At 27.7% G+C, this 21,590-nt stretch overlaps 1 protein-coding gene across 2 annotated transcripts in view; it reads right to left on the reverse strand.

Moving 5' to 3' along the window:
* Window positions 1–21,590, reverse strand: part of LOC112598669 (discoidin domain-containing receptor 2-like) — a 258,298-nt gene that overhangs the window by 133,986 nt on the left and 102,722 nt on the right. The window lies entirely within an intron of this gene.

Raw genomic sequence — 21,590 nt, forward strand, 5'->3', positions numbered from 1 at the left:
AAAAAAAAAAAAAAACAAAATCAGAAATACAAAAAATTAAATTAAAAATTAACAATTTAACAAAAAAAAGTTATTTTAAAATCAACAAATTACAATAAAAAAAAACACTGTTATATTTTACGAAACATTTTTTTTTTTATTATTTGAAATTTAATCAATCGTATTCTGCAGTTATTAAGGTTTGATTTTAAATAACATTAATAAACGCGATATTCCCTGGTACAACATCGTAATTAAAATGCAAGTATAAATGAAACATTTGACGGCCAACATTTATCATCAGTTTATTATTACCTATTAATTATTTTTACCAACATGACAAAAATATGTTTTATATTATCATATTATTTTTAATATAATATAATAATAGTATACTTTTAAACATATGCGATACAACAATATTGGTATAAATGGTACTACGCGAATCATCAACATAATGTAATGATTTTTTTTTCTTTTTACAAATGATCGTGTACTATTTTCAATATTTTTTTCAGAGGTTTTAAATTGATCAGAAAATAAACTTTTATAATATAATAGAAACTTGAATAGAATAATATTGTCTACGCGAAAATATAAAGTGCATCTTTCCGGTGTCGCTCGATTTGTTTTAAAACTTTATCGGCTGACAATTCTTAACCTATAACCAAGCATGCGCAACTTGCAACCAAGCTCGACGAACTTGAATCTTTTTTTTTTTTAGATATGATATTGGTGTTTAGATAACATCGTCTAAACATCAGTAGAATTACTATCAGAAAGCTCTATTTTTATCGTCAATACATTTTATAAATAAAACAAATAACCATATGTATTTGATTTTGATTTTCTTATAATATGATTTCGTTTTTAATTAAAATTATTTAAGCAGTAGGTACTAAGTCATACTAACATTTAGGTAATATCAAGTGCATTTTTAGAAATAATGAGAGAAGGGGTAAAATCAAAAAAAAAAAAAAAAATTATCATCTTTTTTCCTACTATTTTATTGGGTGCACTAAAACCCAATAAACATAACACAATACACATTAATAAAACTTAAATATCATCTAAGAATTTAACTCGTGTGAACATCTCATCTATAATAATATGACTATCAAAATATTTGCTAGGTAATATGACGTTGTTGTAGACAACAGCGATATAGTAGAACATTACACTTGGTCCCACTAGACAATATCAACCCACCATAGGTTATATGATGGGTACCTAACAAAATATAAACATATGACTAAGAAGTTTAGTCCCTTGTGTCCTACTTAAATGCAACCTTGAGTAATACGTTTATCAAATCGTTGAGACGAAAGAAACACACAATTAATGAAATAAAAAATGAATTTGTTCATAATATAGTATAGTACATATTATAATACCTATAGTGTAGTCTAGTACAGTATAGTATAGATACATGATAAACATATAATAACCCAAACTTAACCTATAGGTACTTACTAATAAATTTGAATGAAACACGTCTATTTAAATAAAACTAACGAGTTCATAAATTTTGTTCTCTAGGGTATGGATAAGCTTATATTTTAAATAAACTTTTCGAGGTCTGAATGTAACACGAAGCCACTATTATGTGTTATTTTCTCAAAACCTACAAACACTGGTATCGGTAGCAAAGTAAAATTATATACGACTAAGTACACAATATGAAGTTTAATAAAAATAGATACAGAGCAGTCATATGAAATGTACCTACCCGTAAAACAAAAATTATGTCTTAAAACAACAAATAACAATTATTACAATGTCGTATTACGAGCATAATGGCTTTTTTCGGCACCAATCGCGGGTAGTGAACGTTTTGGAGTAGTAAGTCGCTGACAATATTTAAAAATCGCTTATTCGCCTCACTGTGGGGTTCTTTCCTATAAAGTTATGATACACAATCATCAGCAGCCGTCGGGCTTCTCGTCGTTACACCGCGTGCGAATTCGCCACAGCTGTTTGTGTATTTACTGCTTTTTGCAGTGATCGAAAGTTTATCGCGACATTGTTGTGTTATGCCATAGAGATTATTGGCAAAACGTGTAGGTGTTACCCGGTTTATGTTATGTGTGGCGGTTTGAACGAAAACATATTTTCCACACAATTTAATATAACACACTGCAGGGTCGGGTGCCTACAGAATCGTCGTCGACGAAAAAGTAATTTTTCATGTACAGACCGAGTTCTATGACGTATATATAGGTATCATATACATTATTATTATTACATACAGTAGAGCACATATTATTATTATTATTATTATTATTATAGCGATGGGTGTGCACGTGGATATAAAACACACGATATTATATTATCTAGTGTGTAGCAAAACGAGTACACACGAGAACAATACCATAGCGTCTGTGAGGGGGCGGTAAATTTTTTTCAAAGAGAAGTATAGCTGGTGTATATGCATATGTATATTATATTATATTATATTATATTATAATGTGAAGAACCTTACTTCCGTTTTATCCGTGTGTGTACACGCGTCTCTGCCATCCAATTCACCCTCAACGGTGATGGTGTCGGATGTATACGTGATGGGAATTTCAAAATACAGCGTTTATACAGACTACATAGGGAAGAGAATTTCCAATTTTTCCGTCTATCGCGACGGGTCGAGCGGTCGAGTTTCCTGCAGTGACGGTGCATGCATAATTTTACGCTGTTTTTATTTTATAACGTAACACAGACTCACGATAATTCATTTTATTATAAGCTAACATTCCAATAACATTATTATGATATGATAATGTATGTATTATATATTTATATATTAATAAAAACAATAATATAATAATTCAGTCGTCATGTGTTTTTCTCAGACAATAGATAGAGAAGAGAAATTATACTAAAAGAAAATCGTTTTGACATTTAATAGAATGTCAGGAAAAATGTTTTTATTAAAAATACTATATACAACCCACTCAAATATTCGTACAAAACATTTTTTTTTTTTTTTAATTTTATCTCATTTCTAAATCGCAATTACAAATATTATTGTTTCTAGTGCAGTAGATTGTGTTTAAATCATAACGAACAAGATCAAAATTTGTATTATTAAAGACGGATTTTAAGTAATTCCGAGTGTTTTTCACACACTCTCACATACACTTTAATAAGAAAACATACGTCGCATATGTACATCAAACATACCATAAGCACGGTAAACACGATCCATTAAATAAAGAATATAAACGTGAACGCGTTTCTGTTCAACGACGCGAGCCAAAGATTTCGCAGCGCGAACAAGACGGGAAACCAAATGGATGTTTATGATTTTACATTATTCACGTTTCCGGACAGCCGCCGCGCGTTTTATAATAATATTATATTCCTAAGCCTACACAATACGAGACACCCGCCGTCACGTCACTTACACACGCTCCGCGCATGACACTGCGCCGATAATTATTAATTAATTAACAATAGTCCTTCATCACTATGGTATATGATATTCGCGTATTATTTATTTACCATACACTGCAGGCGTGCGTCTCGGCGTCTTTGCGTGTAATATTCCAATGTATAGGTATATAATGTACACGATCATAATAATATGTAGGTATGACATTATATTGTACGCGTACGATATAGACCAGGTATGCCCAACCCGCGGCTCGCGAACGTGTCCAACCGGCCCGTGTAAAAAAAAAAAAAAATTATTATTTACAAAAAATGTATTAAGTTTATATTACAATATTTTACAATTTTGAATTTTTATATAAAAAAAATGCATTGGATTGTAGAATATTAATAAAAAAAAATTAGTGAGAAATTTTGGCTTGTTTTTCTTTAACCAATCTTTCAATGTTCGGAGTGAAATGTATAGTAACGCCAATTCTTAATAAGAAGTATAAGTACAATAGATATACCTATGATTAATCTATATTTTATCGAAATGAACAAAAAAAAAAAAAAAAACCCATGAAGCATATACGGCCCGCAGTACAAACATACATTTTTAATGTGGCCCGCCAGTTGAAAAAGATTGGGCATGCCTGGTATAGACTGCACCGAGAGTCTTCGAGCGTTGTCGATGCGGAATTATGGGCAGCCCGATTGTTTGTCTGCGGTCGAATATGCATTATTATTATTATCATTATTATTATTATTATTATTATTATTATATTATATTATTATTATATTACATAGTCTGGAGATACGGGTTCGGCGCGTCTCGCGTATTATATTTTAATAATTATAATTAATTTTGCGTTTAAACGTTTTCGCGGGCGATAAAACAACCGCGGTGTGAGAAGACGACCGGTGGAGCGGTGCGCGTGTTGCAGGTGCAAGTAACCCGAGAGTAGTGCGTTAGAGCGGGATGCTGCGGCTGCAGTACCTACGGACGAAGCGGTATACTTGTGCGGAGAGTGAAATACGACCGCAGTTAATTATGCCCCGGAGATGGTACACGTCTTCTTCCGGGGTCCTTGGCGAAACCGTGTTAATTATTATCGTCGTGAACGGAGACTTTGGGGCTCACGATATAATATAATATAGTATATTATAGCATTATTTATACCTGTCGTAGGCATATTATACCGTGCGCCCTGCCATAAAGGGGTATAAGTACACCTATACAGACGACAAATTCCTTTTCGGATTTCGTCTTTTGTGTTTGGCGAACAATATTTACACGACGACAGCAATATAATATTTGTCTATAGCTGCTACCTGCAATCCGTGTACCTTCCTATTTACCTGCTGCGGTGCCTATTATGTATACGCCGTGCCCGTGCAAATTAAACCTGTTCGTGTGTTATTTTACACGCCTGTGTAGTTAATTGCACGTATAATTAAATAGAGTGATTGTAAAACACGGATGGAATAAAATAAAAAAAGCGCTCGTCTTCTCATATCTAAGTAGGTGGTGTCACATCATAATATTTTTAAGAACCATTTGTCTATTTACTATCACCCAGAGTACCTGTGCAGAGGACACTACAAAGAGGTGACTATCATGATCTTCCAAAATTTATTTTATCAAATAAACAATAATTATAATCGATGTGTAAACAGCATTGACACATAGTTTTAAAATATCAACACAAAAATGAATAGATTTCTCTCAATGTAAAATTTAAGTACAACAAAAATTGTTATAATATGTTCGATATACTTATTATTTTCAAATTAAATCGTGACGAGTTTATAATAATATTTTTATTACTTGCAATTACCAGGCCAAGCTCACATTAAAAAAAGTAATCATATGATAAATTTATAATTGTTCATATATCAAAATATATTATTATATTTATATGTATATGTGTGTGTGTGTTTGAGTGACTATCACAGGTTACCGTGGAATAATATAGTACATTTCCAATGAGAAAAAATATTGTCAATTTATGCATAATGGTGTCTACTGTAAATAAGCAGTAGTTATGTATTATTGTAAGTACTACGATTCTATACGTCAATACTTTTATGCACCGAACAATATTGCAACTTTTCATAAAATCGTGGGATATGTGTATTATTCTTGAGTAGACTGTACATCAGTAGTGTGCTTACATGACTTTTAAGAGATGTGTGTGGATATATAGGGTATGAGTGGTAGGGAGTAGTGGCGTAAAAGAAAAATTCATCACATACCAGAGAAAGACCCCATTTCGTATAACTTTCTAACCACACCTATTTCATAATATTATTCCCTTTATTTAATATATTTATTCCCAGTGCTATTGAATTGGAAAAATAATAGTAGGAAGGAATCGAGAATTCCAAATAATAAAACATAAATATTTTCACCTCATCGTAGGTACTTTATTTCTCACACGTCATTTAGCTCACGGAAATAATATGTATTAAATATAATATCTATAAACTAATGCTGTGTAAAATATAACTTTAATCTATAAAATATTAAATTATTATGGTTGGATTAATTTATTAAATTTTAAAAACTATATAAATAAAAATATGAGACTAGAGTTAGATCTTAAATATAGACTCAAATGATAAACCGTTAGTAAGGTTTCAAGTGTTCAACCTCAAAATTTATAGTTATCATAATAAGAAAAGTTATAGTTATAACTTGTAATAATATGAAAAATTATATTTCTCAGAACTTGGTTTTATCAAAATAAATCAATATTAAGTTCATAAGTCCTTTTTTGAATTTTAATATTAAATTTTTACTTTTTATTATGTATTTTTTTTTAAATACATAGGTATTAAAAGTATATACAATAAAGTTTCATAAAATATAAAAATTGAAAACATTTTTGAAACAACCTGTAAAAATATGATTCAAAGTTTTAGATTTTAAGCGATATGTCAGATTTTAGCTATTTTTTGCTTCACTAAAAAGTATAATTTTATTATCACGAATGTAAGCATGTAATTTTTCATATTGTTAAGTTATTTTCTAGACATTCATAAAATTACAGCAATAAAAATTGTTAATAGAATCTTAATTATTCTGGACGATTCCGTGTTCAGCTTTTTTTTTTTTTTTTTTAATGTTTTTTAATATCTATATTAGTATATAGTATTACGTATTAATTGCTTTCACTATTAAAGAATAGTTTCCCATATTAATATTATTTGAGAAAAATAAAATATGACACATTTGCACGTATTTGAATATATACAAATATTGTGACCTCCTTCCACTATTATAAGGTCTACATACACCTAATACATTTGTAAACTATATGGAGTACTGTGTACGTGGAAATTGATAATAAATGATAATCGACGGACACTAACTCCATTTGAGTTCCTTTAGAAAAGTTAGTATATTTCTAAAGGATGAATGGAAAAGTGGAAAACTATTATTATTTAGATAATGAGAAATCTGGGGTTTCTGCAGCCGATATTATTTCGTGTACAATGAATTCATTGTAAATATTAATATTATGCGAATCGCCATAAACAGAGATTTTATCTTTTCCATTAGCATTAAATCGAATGCATCGCTATCAATATTACTAATCAATTATAATTTATAGGGACGTTGCTACGAGTATACTACTTCAATTCGGAAATTCTTTAAAAATCTGAATGTGGAATTTGGTTTTATTCGTATTATTGTAATTAATTTTAATTGTCATCATTTTTTTTTTTTAGTCTTTACATATAAAATTTAAATATTATGATGGTTTTTAAATCATAAAATACGAGTAAACATAATTTGTATTCATAATACGAAATCATTAATAAAACAATAAATATTGTATAATATGCATATAATACGTATACAACGTTTTAATGTCTTAGTTGTCGAAACAAAATAAAAAAATAATACATAAAGAATTATAATGTGTATATCATTGAATATTAAATTAAAATCAATATTCGTAAGCTTAAGAATTATTTTTAAAAAATGTATGATAATTTTATTTTCATTAACTGATATATTAATTTACATATTATTATATCGTATACTAAACTAAGCCGTCCGTTTATCATTTTGATTTGATTTCGATGATGACTTTTTTTTTAACAATCTAGGCAAACATTTGTTTAAATATCTAAATATTTTAATGAGACCTAAAACCATTATCTATTTTAGAAATACCACAATACATTTTAGAATTTCTTAGTTATTAGTTAAGGTAAAACTATTTCAACTTAATCTGTTTTAGATGAACCTACTTTTGGGCTCTTATTAGATTCATAATTTATTTCAAAATTAAAGTTATCATACAATATTGAATGTCTCAAAAGTTGGAAAGGTATAAATTGTACTTGTAGTTTATAAACATTATTTTTATACAGTTAAAGAACATAACTACATATTATAAACAATAATCACCTTTCATAGTTAAATAAGTGATGTTTAAAAAGAACGAGAGTTATTTTTTATGAGTATTAATATTAAAAAAAAAATAATATAGCAAAATTATCAGTAAAAAATAACCATTTATACCTTTATTTAAAACCTTTTCATTTATAGCCTTTGGTGAAAATAATATAATTATATTATATTCAACGTGAATAATTTAATTTCGTCAACAGTATTAAAAATAAACATATCATTATGATTCGTTGGTTTACGATTCAGATTATTTAATCCAATATTGAGTTTGATATCCTCTATACGATTAATTTATTTTTTGAATAAAATTATAACATTAAAAATCCTTTTAACAGTGATACAATTTAAAATATATTGGTATTTTGAACTACGCCAGCGTTATCATTATAATAATTATTCAATTTTGAAGCACAATAATATAATATTGTTTAGAAAATAGATCATATAAACTTCTTTATTTTTTTGATGGTTCACTGACTTTCAGAACCTTTATTTTAATTTTCATTGGCAAAATATAATACTAAATTACTTGTAAATTAACTCACAAAATATCTATCATTCGTAGTAGGTATTGTAAATTTAAAATTTAAACATATTTATACTGATCTTCAAGTATTTTAATATCTAAATAGATTATTAAGTTTTTCCTAGTAATAATATTGAACGTTGGTTTTAATATTCATAAAGAGGTCAATAATAAAATATATCAACAATTTAGCACTTAAATTCCAACATTAAAGAATGAACTTGAAGTAAATATGATATTATGAGTATTCATAAGATGCGAACACAGAAAGAATTTTGAGTGTTTAGCCCCCTCCCCCCGAAAAATAAGAAACAAAAAATAAATTACTTGATCTACAAAGCTACAAATGTTATAATAATATTGTAATATTAATAATATATATCATATAATGAGTACCTAAAATAAATAAAATATAAATAGTATAATATTTATGAACATTTTTTTAACCCACCCCCTTCTCATCAAAACATTTTCCTTTCATTTATGACTGATATTCATATTTATTTAGAACATTCGATTACCATAATATTTCTACAGTCTTCGTCTTTTTTTTAATTTTTATAAACTTATAAAATATATCGTATACGCTACCTATACCTAAACTAGTTGGGATGAAAAAAAAAGTTTTAATTCATTAAACTTATTGGTATACAGTAATAAAAATATATTAGTTTAAAAACCATCGATGTGAGTTTATTTAATATAAATATTTGTCAATCTAAAGTATGTATTCAATATTCCCTTAAGTCTTACTTCAAAGCACCTTGATAAATTATTATGAACCAATCTAGACGTTAAAAATAGACCTGTAAATATTTGTCATGGTAATAATTTCCCTTGCGATTTTTATTTTTTTAGTTTTGATTTTCAGTTATTCTGTTATTAGTCCTATATTAACACACTAAAAATACAATTAAATTTTCCTAGCCTGAATATTTTTTCACGAGATATTATAAAAATATTTATATATAAATTTATACTTAGATCCATTTATTATATTAACATCAAATTCGATTTGTGCACCTCTTCAAAGGCGTTGTAAAAACGATTTTTATTGTTTAAATTAAAAAAAAAAACATATAATCTCATACACACCCCACACTACCATTCAAAAATATGAAACATACATGTGCTAAAGCCGATTGTATTAAATTTATATATAGTTATACATAATATGAGCACTTCAAAAGATTTCTGTATTATCCTATACCAACAATATTACAGTTTGATAAAATAAAATTTAATTTAAATTTACCGGTTCGTTGCCTTGGATACTAACTTTAAAAGAACTGTTTTTGTTTTATTCAAACTGTCGTAGTGTTATACGCGAATACTCAATGCGTTTTAATTTGTAGTTGCTTAGTGTTTAAATTAAATCCGATATTACTCAAAAGGTTCCAAATATAATTTATGTTATAATAATTTTTGCACGAAAAACGTAAACCTAATGAGCATTAATTATTATTCAGTATTATAATTTTAAAAGCTAGTGTTTTTTTTTAATAAACATTCATATTTGAATCTGTTACTTAATTGTAATATAACTATTTAACCCATTAATCGTTTAATCTATGCTGTAAGAATTTTTAACCTGAAATGTATAAAAAAAAAAAACTGCCACCCGGAATAACAGCTTTGTATTATTAGTGTCAAACATTTTTTTTTACTTTTAAGTGCGACTTAAGTTATAGTTGTTATTTATCGTACCTATTCATATGTTCTCTAAAAAAAATGGTGGTAATACATCTCTTTATAAAATTAATGAAAAAAAAAAAAATTATAATTTGCAGTTTGAATTTTATTGAAAACGCGTTTGTAATTTTGTTGTATGAAGATTTAAGTATACTTATGAAAATACTCTCCTTGTGCTTTGTTTTTATTAAAACGTGTAGCGAAAAAGGAATTTATCAAATATACACATAACAAATATTTTTATTACTTCCGTGTGTTGAACTAATAAGACTTGATAATAGAAAATTTAATAACGTATAAAATGAATTAAAAGTTGAACTTTAACTTTTAAATTAAACACAATCTATTTTTTATGTTTATGGGGTAAATTGTAAATTAAAAAAAAAAACTATAAACATATTAGTACTAGTTACATGCACATACAAGCAATGTACTTATATAAATACTTATCCAAGAATAATATTTTAATATCTGTTACAAACGAAATGTAATCCATCAACTTAACGTATACAGTTGAAAACATATATTGTTGTATCAGACGTGCATTTATATTGAATATATATATATAAATATTAAATAATAATAGTAATAATTTAATAACAATAATGATATTATAACGTTAGCTTATAGGTATTATTAATAATTATATATATTATTATTAATTACAAAGTGGGTACACAAAACGTCGAAAGCTAATAGTAAAACTGGCATGGTTGTAATTTCACCTTAAACAACGTTAACGCATGTGACTTATTCCAACATGACGACAGTGGTAATAACTTTAGAGCTTATATCAATGTGTATATATATATATGTATATATATATACACACAAGAAACGTACTATATTACACTATTATAATATATGTGCTCGTAAACATTTACATAATTCACGATGCGAGTAATCGTGAAACATCGAAATTTCGAATAAGGAATGAAATTATGATAAGTATGTAAACATTCACTGAGAATTGTAAATGTAATATCTACTATTATAACGTAATATTTTTTCGCTTCTTCTAAAACGTGACCCAAGGGACTTCGTCTGCGTGGATCTGTCGAGGGCGCGCGCAAGAGTACGAAAGAGCGAGGAAAAGAGAAGGATTGGAAGGCGTTCAGAGGGAAAAAAAAACTTTAGGCACATACGGCCATCAGTAAATATATATATATATATATATATTATATACGCGCAGCGCGCCACTCCTGCTGTCTATGGTATTGTATGTATAACGACCCTCCGCGCGTCATCGCATCGTATATAATTAGCAGGGGCGAGTTTTTGAGAGTTACAGTGGGGTGCGCGCGACGGGTGGGTTGACAAATCCTCTCTTCAGGTCGTACGTATGTGTGTGTTTTCCGCTACCATATATATATATATATATTTATATAGAGAGAGAGGACTAGTCTACGACGACGATTCGTATTTTATTATATAGATACACGAGCGCTATAGAAACGGTTGACGTTAACGTTTTTACCGGGTACCGCCGCCGAGCCGGCCGGATGAGCGCAATCAGCGATTATTCGTATACGTGTGCGTAATTCCGCCGTCGCCAAAGCGGAACTAGCGGCGTTTTGACGTATATACTTCACTTTTCAACCGAGTTAATAGAGCGAAAAAAACGCGAGCCGGGCACCGTCAGACTATGAAAACACGACGTCACGACACTAGAATAATGACTTATTTCATTTTTTTAAAGTGCCATTACGAGAAATCTTCGCGGAATTTAAACCTTTTAGCCACATCATTCCTACAACTGTTATAGCGGCTCCCACCCCCTTTAACTACACGATAATTATAATTACCTTTAAATAACTATTGCGGTTTAAATTATTACCAATAGTACATATTTCCGTGAAAACTACCAGTATAGATGATATATATATTGATACCTAATATTTGAGTAATCATAAAAAAATAAAATCAATCGAATTTTTCCATATTTCCTCATTAATTAAGCATCTGTCTATTTATAATCTCATAGTTTGTGATTCGACTTTGTTTAACTATCTTGATATCGGCATTATTTAAAACGTTCACGTGTCATACGTGTGCATTACTAGAGTTATATTTTAATATATGTTATTAAATGTATTATTTCATATAAGTAATTGACAAAATATAATAGTTATAAGCTGAGTTTTTAAGAAATAATAAAAATTAAAAATATGTTACGTGGAAAATAATTAAAAAAAAAAACATGAACGTCATTGATTTGTTTCTTAAATATAAACATAAATACGTATAAGACTACTAAAACTATTTTTATATTGTATGTAATTATATAATATTATATATTATATTTATTATTTCCATTTTCAAAATCTTTAAGAACCACTGATCGATTTTAGGGACTATGACGTTTAATATGTAATTAATTTCTTATAATTTTCAGCCATTATGTATGCACATTTTATATGTTAAATATTGTAAGAGAAATATATAATTAATTTGTAACTTTAGAATATAAAGTAATGGATATTAGATGATTTTTCAAAAATTTTGTTTGAGTATAAGTAATTACAGATTGCACACTATGTTTAAATATCATATTTTTTTCATTTAATTAACAGTTTCAGTATAATTAAATTATTACCTACCTATTTATAATAGAATACTCTGTGTTAATGCTTGAATTCAAAATCGTAATAACGTCAACTTTTTCAATCTTATATGTTTATCACAATCTGTATGTCATATACTTAATACTCTTGTCGTTTTAGAGGTAGTTAATCTTGGTTATTGAATACTAAACCAATCTACTAAGAATCTATTCTAGTTGCCAACTAGGTACTAAGTATAATATTTACTTTATAAAATAATCGCTATTTAATTAAGCTATCTTTGACAGTGTGCACATCTATCACATTAATCCAACTTACAATTAGTTTACGATATCAGTGACCCCCGGTATTCGCATACGTTGATCTCATTATTTTGGATTTGCATTCGGGCGACTTCCCGAAGTTGGATGCTTGAAATCACTTCCTTCTTAGATATTTTCAAGGTAGTTAGCAAGTAAATGATTATAATCAGATCGGAAATGATTCAAATCGGTGAATACATGAAAATTAACAGGGGTAAAACTATATACACGTTTAAAGTTTACAGACTATGTCACGAACTTAGTAAGATATAAAGTGTTTCGGAGAAAAACAAAAGTAAAGTCAAACTTAAAGGAATATTGTTTTGTAATGTCGTCATGTTAATTTTTATATGTTTACTTATATATAGGTAAATAAAGAGAGAAATCAGTACATATAACATAATGGTTTAGTATTTTTTGTATTTACTTACTATACGATCAATAATATTTTATCAAGTATCAACGAAAATTATTTAAATGTAAGTACATAGTGAATACTATTTTACGTGTGTGTATTACATAAAATAGTATTATGAGTATTACAAATCTACTTAAAATAGTATATATATATATATATTTCATTTCTATAAGTTGAATATCTAATATACAATCGGCAAACTGCAATAAATAAAAAATTACTAAAATAGCAGCAACTACAACGTATTCTATTTAATATAATTTACAGTAATTAATGTATTATTTGTACCTAAGACCTAATCATAAGGCTGCCTATAAACATATTTCTCGGTACAGAATAGGGGCGGGTAATGGAAATATTTTAGATGAGAATTAATCATAAATATGATGTTCGTTATACCTACTATAATAAATAATTATTAGAAGTATTTTTAGACGTATTTCTCCCTAAAGGTTATTAAATTTGATGAGAAAACAAGAAGGAGCATATTATTTAAAATTCCAAAAACCAGATTTTGAATTACTTTACAGCTAAAGAAATGAAGGGGAGAGTATGCTTAATGAATCATTCTGTAATAATATTTTATTTTGCGTGTAATCGGGTTAAGATTTATCAGGTCAAAAAAGGATAAACATAAAAATTATGCCGTATTAGTGTACTGGAAAAATTTTAATATGTACTCATGTTTTTAACGTATTGTAATATGTTCTTAATTGACACCAACCATTTTAATATAAAAAGTAATAGGTATATAAAAATATAAATTAACTTAACCTTAAACTTATTTATAATAACTGTGCCGTGATAGTAAATTTTCATTGTATTGATTTAACAATGATGTGTTTTTTGTTTTATGTAATGTATATATTGTACACATATATTATAGTTAAATATTTAGGTATGAAAAGATTACCCAAAAAATTTAATGTTGCAAATTTTTTGACATATTTTATTTAGATGATAAAGATATTATTATTCGTTTAAGTAGACATTAGTGTTTTCTAGTTTAAAAAAAAAAATATGAAAAAATAATAAATTTACTTTAAATCCAATTTTAACAATATTTGCTTTGGATATAAATTAAGAAAATTGTATATCAATAAATCTTTCTACAATTTACCTATTCGATTATAATAAAAACGTAAAATAATTGAAATATACTTAATCCTATAATTATATAATCTAATATCTTATAATTTATATTTTAAATATTTATCTAAAAAAAAAAAAAAAAAAAATATTATAACTTGTGAATTTAATACAAAATTAACTATATGGTTTTAAAAATGACGTAGTAATTCAATATATTTACCAAAATTAAATTATTATAATTGTTTAATGACTATACTATAGGTTGGTACCTAGCTATATTTTTATTTATTCATTAAGTGTTTAATTAGCATACAAATACCGATCTCCGCTCAAAAATTTTCTTGTCATGCGGAAATTTAGCGATGTTCGTCATGAACAGACTCATATAGTTCTTTTTCTTTTTTGACTCCTTATTACACTATTTGATTTATTCGTACAGCTCGCAAGACTCTAAACATTTGATCGTGATCATTTTTTTATTACAGATTTTATAATATTACGCACAATCGTATCTGTAACGAGAACGTTACAATGTATACGTACATATTATATGCACACAATATTTTTAACAAGGCATCTCGTATTCACTACGACACTGTATTGTTGCATAGATATTGTATATAGTGGGAAATAATACGAAGTCTGCGCAGTGTGTATTAGTATCGCGTGCACTCCGAAAACTTTTTGTTTCGCAATAGGGATGTAGGTACTTATAAAGTTTGAAATATCGTCGTAAGCACGTAAACCGGATGATGATGATAATAATAATAATAATAATAATAATAATAATAATAACAACAGTAATATAATAACGACTAACACATAGTGCAGTGACTACCTATATAGTTATAGACGATACGCGCGACATTTTACGTCTCGTCGTTTGTAATACCGCGCCGCCCCGACGAGAGATAAATGCATGACACGTGAATGTACAGCTGTAGTTGGTGTCGATGTACTATCCGTGAGCGCCGCTAAAAGACGATTTTGCTGACAGCCGTTAAAACACCAGGTTATGCTTTCTACACGAACGCCACGTCATAATATAATACACACATATACGTACACTCGTCAGCGAACGCACGTTTTCCATTAAATATCGTATTACTTTTCAATCCGTTGGCAAATCGTATTACGGCCCCGTGCATGTGGTGCAACGTCGGGTCTTGCTGGCGTTTAGGTGGCGGGAGGGGGGTGAGGTGGATTGGGGGATTTTTGTCAGAGGGGCGTCAAGAGGGAAATCCCCAGTTGCCCGCGCCGTTTTGACGGTGGTATTTTTATATTTTTTTTTTACCACTTCGTGAACCCACGTCGAGCGCTTGTCATTTGCAGTTTTCCCGGCGATGTGCGCAAATCAAAAGGCCCCCGCCATCGCGCACCTCTCCTCTCTCCGGACTGACGTGTGTGTATTTTTTTTTTTTTTTTTTTTTCATGATAATTACACATTATAATATTATAATATCGTCCCGAAGCGTATTACACGTCATAACGTACGTGCGCCAGACGGATAATTATTCGTGCACGCATCAAAATTTTACAAATATTATGGATAATTACTGCTCTTATACGTGTTAGGGAGGGTTAAACGGTCGGGTGTTCATCATTGTAAAACCAATCTACTGGGATGATGTGATTCGGTGAAAAAAAATATTAAGCTATTTATTAATCAAAGTCGAGTATGGTCTCGGAAAGCACTCACGGAAATTCGGAAGGATTTGTTTGACAGTTGTCTATAATTTTACAGATATGCGAATAATCATAATAATATCAGATATCATTTATAATACATATAATAATAAAAAAATATCATTGTTATAAATTTATTATTTTTTTTCTGGCTTATTCCATCACCACTTCCACTATACCTCTCCACATATCCCTGTATTTAGCCATTTTTTTTCTATCCTTTATTCCAAAACTTAAGGTTTTCTCTATCTCCGTTAATCCCCCTATCTTGGTCGTTTTTTGTCTGGTTTTCATCTTGTGTTTTAATGTATTGTTAAATTTATCATATAAAATTTGAATTGATTTTTTTGTTTCATTATTATTAAAAGAAAATTGTATAGTCTTAACTATTCATATAAAATACAGTACAAACTTAAATAATAACACAATTGTTTTGAGCTGTGTATATTATTACAGTAGTTAAGTTATAAGATGTGTATTTTGTTTAGAACTCATGCCCGATAGCGCAGTTAAATGTTACCATAAAGTATTTTGTCGAGGTCAGCTTTTGTTATAATATTATTATAACTTACATGGCACACGCTTATTATACTCATTATTCTACTTGATTATATTATACATTATAATAATGTCACTTTTATGATAATTTGTTGATTTTATGCCTTCCATGGTTTCTGTAACTAATGTCAAGGTAACATAAACATAATATATATTATTATAAACGATTTTTCTATAATATTATAATAAGTATATTATACTTTTTCATTATTATTTATTTAATTTTGTATATATTTTTTGTATTAGCAAATGTATAAATATAATATGTCTGTTTTCAGAACAAAAAAATAAAAATCAAAGCATCTTTGAAAGCTAAAAAACTAAATTAAATTAAATATACCTTTTAAAAAAAAGTATGAGAATGATAACAAAGATAATGTAAAACTACTTTGAATTTATACAACCCCAGCGAAAAAGTCTGGGTATTTATGGCAATTGTTGAAGAAATATGATAAAAACAAAATGAAAAAATGACATAATATACAAAGAAAAAAAATCAAGACAACATTCATTCTTTATGATGTTATTAACGAAATCATGAAAAAAATCAGTGTTTTTACTATATATATATATATAGATAAACTATTTATTATTAATAATAATTAATGTGTACCTATATACATTTTAAAATCTCTTTCAAGTTGGTTAAAATTATTTTTTAAAGAGATTGTAGATAAAAGATTAATTTTAAATTTTAAAATATAAATTGTTTTAGAATTTAATCTCACAATTGGGAATTAATTTAAATATATTTTTATATATGCGATAATAATTTATGTTTGTGTTAGTTATTTCATAAAGTAAAAATCTAAAACAACTATTCTAATATATTTATATTTAAATTATTTGTTTTCATAAAACTTCAAGTGTTATTCCTTATGATATATATAATTATTTTTAATTAAACTTTATGGAATATAAATAAAATATATGTTATAACAATGCTTTAGATACTATTAAAAAAAAAAAAATAAAAAAATATTCTAGTTATTATGAATTTGCAAAAAAAAGGCCGATAATAACTTTATTATTAAGTATTTTTATAATAAATAATTAAATTTTAAATAGATTAAATTAACTAAATAATTATAAGTATTTTTTAATAAATTTGCAAAACACCTTTCATCTTAATATAACAGATAACATTTAATTTAACTAAATACGTATTATGCACACAAAATCTTATTTAAAAATTTGTTGGGTATTTATTTTTTGCAATGTTCATTTGTGTAAGCATGTAAAGTAAGAGAAGTAAGTCACGATATTATTTAACGTAAATAGCAATTTTCAAATTAAACTTTTGAGCGACCAATGGATAATTCAAATTAAATTGAAAAATAAATAAAATAATAAATAATACGTATCGAAGAGCTTGAAATAATACTGATGCATTATCATGATAATCATAGTAATTTTCTGTAATGTAATTGAATTATAAGGTTTTAAACAAAACACTAACAAATATAATATAAAGGTTTTCAATTTAGTAAAATTAATTTAATGTCGACTATATTAGTTTTTTTTCGATGGTGATATTTATTTTTATCATTTTTAATTCAAAAATGTTTAGGTACATTTTTTATGAATATATTCAAATTGTAAACACTTTATATATTTTACGTGATATAATTTTGTTATACGTTTGTAAAACTATGACTTACTTAATAATTAAAACCAATATACTATCATGTATGTGTAATAAATATTGTACTATACAGGTATGAAACATGATATGAATCAACATTCATCATATAAACTTAAATTGAGTATCAAATTAATAAATTTAAATACTATTTTTCAGTAATTACGATTTTATATACAAATATCTAATAATTATATTTTTTCTAACAGTATGATAATTTTAAAAAAAAACAATAATAATTTAGAAATAGAGTTACAGACTATATCATAATACTCGTATATAAGTATATAACTGTAGAAGCATGTTAATAGAAAACTTAAAATAAAAAACAAACAGAAATTCAAGAATTAAAATATTTATGATAAAAACAAATCATACTTCAACAATATAATTTAAATTAATTTGTATATCTTAACTACCTAAGGTTTTCGAAATAATAACTGAAATATAGATACTTAATACCTATATATATGCAGAACATCTTAGGTACATCAACCAAAATGTCCACAACAAAAGAGTGAGAGGGACGAACTTGATTTTTTTCAACAGCATGGCGGTCGGATGATAAAGCGTGTGCCTGCATAAGTAATAGCTATATTAGCCCCCTTATCCGTCAAAATATAAAATTATACCTACGCTGAACGCAATATAATATAGATTGCACGAAAGGCGCAGATCGTAATATGCTTCGACATAATATAATCCGTATATTTTATATTAAACCGTCGGCCATCTATCGCATCTTATAGACGAATAACAGAATATTTGAAGGAATCGTCCGAACACGTTTTATTTATTCTCAACGCGACCGGATTTTTTGCGACCATCCACCTTTCCGAGTACGTAGAGTATGGCATTGCAGAATATGACGCGCACGTACAGCCATTTTTTGGCAATTTCTAGACCGTTTTTATATCGAAATTCCCTTTAAATTATACTGTATGAGTATGTGACCTGAAAAGTTTGACAAACTACATACAACGACCACAAAGTTAAAAAAATATATAAATATATCCATGCAACGAGCTCGTAAATGCCCGTTGTGTACTCGTCAAGTCGTATCGTATGCTGTTTAAATAAAAAATATTGGCTATGTTCAGATGTTCGGATAACTCGTGTGGACTGTGGTAAGTTGGCCCACAAACCATAAAACGTTTTTAAAATCAGCAATTGTAAATTTTAAAATCTTATCTTCAAATGTTTGTAAATCGTTCGCAAAATATTGGTTGATGTTTGGAAAAAATCGGACATCATAAAGAAGAATCGACTTTAAACGCACGGCTTCAACGTTTTTTGGAAGTCTACCTTTCATTCCGTTTGAATAATCTATAAGGAGAACTAAAAATTGATCACTTAAAATAACCAACTAGAATTTAGTAAGCCCAATCTATAGTGGTCTTACACGAAACAACTATCTACTACTTTTCATTTGTCCGAAAAAGTGTAGTCTATAGGTACAGAAAGAGATAAACTAAAAACGAGCAAAGAAAAACGCGTGACTGCAAAACTAACATGGTTTCTTCGCATCGTTCAAAACCTATAAAACCTATAAATATATAATATTATTGAGTGTAATAATGCATTATAATAAAATATATACATTATACTTTATCAGTAATAATAATAATAGTTTTACACTTTGAAGTCATTGAAATTACTTTAAAACGTCATCGCAACTTCTCTGCATGTATAAGATACCATGTTGTATATATATAGTACACATAGGTACAACTAATAGTAAATAACGTTGTATTTGTTTTCAATTTTCATTTTCTTACGAATGAAAGATCTGAAATTCATTACTATATATTATTATTATATAATATTATGATTATCATATCATGATATCTTTCTGTGCAGTCAACAGCTGAATAAAATATTAATATTGTGCCAACACGAATAGACTGCACGCCTGACGCATAGTATGACGTTTGCGTACCTATACAAGACGTGACGTATTGCTCTGATGATCGATCACCGGGAATACGCGACGTTATAATAATAATAACAGTATTATAATTTATAACATCTACACTCGGCGTCTGACACGATGACGGTTTATTTTTTTTATTTTTTTTCGTTATAAAAATAAAAAAATAATAAATACCATGATAAAAAGAGAAACACTGACTGCACAGAGGCGACCCATGTTGAACTTTATATTATACGAGCTTAATTTGTCGACCGTTTTTAACCGGTGGGTTTTTGCTGATTAAAAAATCATAATAATGGGTCGGCGCGCACATAAAACGCAAACGCGCCCGCGCGAACGGGATAGGACGTATAATAATAATATTATTATAAGTACAACAATTTTTCACATTACGGACCCCACCCCAACGCCACGCTAGTCGGCGTTGACAGGTAAATAAAAAATATAAATACATACATATTTAAGTGTATGCGTTTTGTTATTTCTTTTTTTTTTTTTTTGTCGGGACGATGTAATAGTGCACGTCACAAAATACACCCTGCACGTGAGTAGGTACGCGTCCTTATAATTGCGTCCTGAATTGCGTGGTTTATAATTTAATGCGATTTACGTCGTGTATTTTGTAGTTCATTAAATAAAAAATAATTTTAAATATTTTGAAACGATATTATTACGTTGTTGTTTGTCACGAATATATGAATTTTCGTATGGGCTGAATGAGTTTTTAACGATTAACGAGTCATGGAGTTGATACTTCGATTTTAGACTGTTAAGATAGGTGTGATGATGGTTAGTTATATAAGTTATAATAAATATAAATATCCTATTTAATATTATTATATAACATAAAATTATTATATTATTTTACAATATTACAAAAAATAAACATACATGTTAAGAAATAAAAAACCTTTAATAAAAAAGAAAATTTTCCCTTATTTCCAAAATAAGAGATAAAGTAACAATTAACCGAGTCATAATAGAGCACATACAATTAACCAATTCTTTCTTTATCACCAAAACATCACTTCAACATGTGACAAGTAGCGATCAAATAATGTTGTAATTGTGAAAAATGCATTGATTTTTAACATGCACTTTGGTCATTAAAATATTCATTTTAGGATTAAAAATTGATTTATTAATTAAATACATAAACTGATTAGTAAATTAATAAGTAAAAACCAAACCTAATTTTTTTTTTCTAGTACATAAAATGTATCGCTAATATTGTATGTAAAACCTATAACAAATAACCATCATAGCTGAACTACTAAGATGACAGCAAGCTAGATGTATCCTAAACATGAAATTGTATCTCTCAGTGTTTTCCTGATTACACAAATTATATCTTGACGAAAAAAAATTAAGTTTACAAAAGTGATGTTCCAATAAATTCAAAT

Source organism: Melanaphis sacchari, unplaced genomic scaffold (genome assembly GCF_002803265.2).
Source record: "Melanaphis sacchari strain LSU unplaced genomic scaffold, SCAv2.0 Contig49_pilon_pilon, whole genome shotgun sequence".
Taxonomy (NCBI): Eukaryota; Metazoa; Arthropoda; class Insecta; order Hemiptera; family Aphididae; genus Melanaphis; species Melanaphis sacchari.